Raw genomic sequence first — 3,462 nt, forward strand, 5'->3', positions numbered from 1 at the left:
GCGCGCATGTATGATTCAGCGCACTTTGTAACGTCCTGAAGAAAAAGAACACATATGTTGTTTTGTTCCCTGAAGGGCTCCGTTTCTAGAACAGCAATCTATCTCTCCCCCCCCCCCCCCCCTTTGTTTTTATTCTTGCTTTAGTAACTTGTGCAAACAAGATGCTGGCTACGACGAGAGCCAACCATATCCCGTGTTACCGCGCTCTCCTTTCTCGAATTTTGTCTTAGATTTTGCTCACGTGATGCAGGCGCAAGGCAGAAATTAATACTTCTATTTTTTGCTGGAGTTTGCGAGCGGTCGTTTACGGATTCTCCAAACAATGAAGTTGTGTTGAAAGCTTTGCCGCCACATCAGTAGTCACGTTCAACTGACATCTAAGTTGTTTCTTTCTGTGTTGAAAAAAACTTTAATTGAAAAATCAAAGCTTCTGTTGCGAGCTAAAATGGAAGCGTTCTCATCTGTAATGGTCACCGCGAGCACACACGCATGACCACATAAAAAAAAAAAAAAAAGAGACAGAAGAAAATGCACCAGTTACAGCATATTACAAGGAATGAGAGAGAGAGATCAGGTGAGAAAGACAGGGACATAATGCAATGAGACATACAACTACGTCTTTGACCATATCTATGAACGTGGTAGTAAGGGCCTGGTTGACTAGCCGAAAAGCGATGAAAGGTCGCTTGCCAGTGCAAAGGCATCGTCGGTTTGGCTATGCTAGGGCACCGCACCTATGTAGTCCATTTTTAAGAAGCTAAAAAATCAGTATAGCGATCAGCGCTATACAGGGTGATACTTTTAAATTTTATGGAATATTTAAAATATTTGCCTGTTGCAGCTAACATAATTATAGTCCTGGAGCTGGATTACTTAGAGAAGCGTACATTACTTGCACAAGATATCGAAACAAATATTCAAGTAATTAGCAAAAATCCACTGAATATATTTGGAATTAATGACTTTACGACACTTATTGCAATTTACGAATTGTAGCCGGTGAGTCGGCAACGCTTATCTCCTTGGAATGAATTTCCAGAATGACGCCAGTTGGAAGATATGCGTCATCAAACTTGCCGTAAAAATGCACTGTTGTTCCACTTATTTTTTTTTTTAACAAAACGCTTTTTTATGCATTGCAGCACAAAAGTAACTGCAACGCCCATGTATTTCGTTTCACACTTTGGGAACTAATATCTCGAAACTGGTGTCATGTTATAAATTCATTTCAGGTGGATACGGCTTGCACGCTCACCGGATACAATTCTCAAATTGTATTATGTGTCGTAATGTAATTAATTCAAGAGATAAGAGGTACGCTCTAAAAGTTAATTAGTACATTTCTGTTACTTAAATGAATATCTGCTTTGATTCTTCGTGCTAGTAATGCCCGCGTCGAATAATCCGTCTGTATTTCCGAGAACTTATCGCAAAATTTCTTGAAGTCTATAGACTGCAGAACCCTGTACCAGACTGGCTCAACCAATCGGAGCCCCGTGAATGCTTAAAATAATTTTAGCACTTATGAATCCGTCAATGATTGGCTGGCATGTGTAAATCCCTATTATTATTGTAAATATGACTGTATTTTGTGCAAAAGCAGGGAATACACAAAGAAAGAAAATCGACTCGCCATCCCGGTTCAGCAAAATGTGAGGTCCATTGAAGCTGTTGCAAAACCACTACACCTGCTGATGGGCGTATGAAATGTTTTCTTACTTTAGATTAATGGTAGTGATAATCACCCGCCGTGGTTGCTCAGTAGCTATGGTGTTGGGCTGCTGAGCACGAGGTCGCGGGATCGAATCCCGGCCATGGCGGCCGCATTTCTATGGGGGCGAAATGCGAAAACACCCGTGTACTTAGATTTAGGTGCACGGTAAACAACCCCAGGTGGTCCAAATTTCCGGAGTCCCCCACTACGGCGTGCCTCATAATCAAAACTGGTTTTGGCACGTGAAACCCCATAATTTGTTTTAGTGATAATCGCCGTCTGGTCCGTGTGGTTCCTCGGGAGCTCTAACTCAGCGTGGTCTACCCATAGCAGAGCTGCAACAAGAGTATCTACGGGAGCGGCAATTGGGGTGGTTCAGCCAGCACGGGAATTATGGGAGGTACAGTCCACCACAGAAGTTTTCGGACCACGGGATCTATGAAAAAAGCAGCCTGTAACAGTGAAGCGAAAATCACAATGTTGTTCACATATACTGGTAGAGGCCGTAAATACGAATACTAGTGTGTGTTGTGAGGCTGCGCAGCTATCCAGCTTTCTCTTAGATATAGTTTTCCGTGAAATTTTGTAGTTGACTGTACGTGCATTCGCATAAACTTCATCCTTCTGGCTTCAAACGCCTTCGTGACTTTTAAACTCGTCGTTTATAATAAATTGCTGTGTAATAAATAAATAAACATGAAATATGTTCGATGGTAGGATTTCAACACGGGACCTCTAGTACAGAAACCCGATGTTGAAACCATTCCTCTGCGGACGCATGCTTCGAGAAGCGGCATAGAATGCCCTTATGAATTTCTCGCGGGCTAACCATCAAATATGCGGTTGGGATGCTTGTTTTGTGCTAGCTTATTATTGAAACGAAGGCTGTTTTGGATGTTGTATATGAGATTCGAAAGAATGTATGCACTTTACACTTCACTTTACCGAGTGCTTGAAGCCTGCTTCCTCTGTAAAATTGATCATGGCCTAGTGGTTAAAACATTGGACTGCTATGCTCGCCGGCAGAGGTTCGATTAGACTGTCGGTCATTCATTTCTTTTTATAACAGAGGTCCGAATTGTGGCAAGACAAGGAATACTCACCTACCTACCTAGCGCAAAGTGCCTAGAGTGAGAGAAAAATGCTTTGCATAAAAAGAGAAAAAAAAACAAGAAGCAGCAGCAAAGAACACCTGAAACTGCGAAATCTCAATTGGCACATCATCGCTCATAGATACAATCTTTAGATCTACAACCAAACACAACAGAATAGTTGCTAATAATAGCCACATTCGACGTACTATAGGGCTCGAGGCCATACTCTGCAGGGGTAACAAGGGTCGTTTCCGGCATTCTTGGTCAGCAGTGCGAACTGATCCAGATATAACAGGCATGAATAAGCGTGACAATTTCACAGCGTACTTTTAACGCGAGAGCGTTAAGGGCCCCGTGTCAGCGAAAATCCAGCGTGGGCGTCCATGGCGGAGAAAATAATCCCGAGTCAGCCCGACCACGCAGGCTTTCCGCATGGTACGAGGTGTTATTGAACAAAAATTGAATTTCTCACAGTGAAATCCGTCAGAAAAAAAGCAATGTACGACTTAACCACAGCCTACAGACATGGTGGCGTCGGATTGTGATTTGAATATTCGAGAAAACATAATTCTCTTACGAGGAAACTCAAACACAAACCCCTTTTCCACCATTTCTGCCATACAAACAGCGGCGCGCTCGGGTAGATTACTTGCG

This window comes from Dermacentor silvarum, chromosome 2 (assembly GCF_013339745.2).
Source record: "Dermacentor silvarum isolate Dsil-2018 chromosome 2, BIME_Dsil_1.4, whole genome shotgun sequence".
Classification (NCBI taxonomy): Eukaryota; Metazoa; Arthropoda; class Arachnida; order Ixodida; family Ixodidae; genus Dermacentor; species Dermacentor silvarum.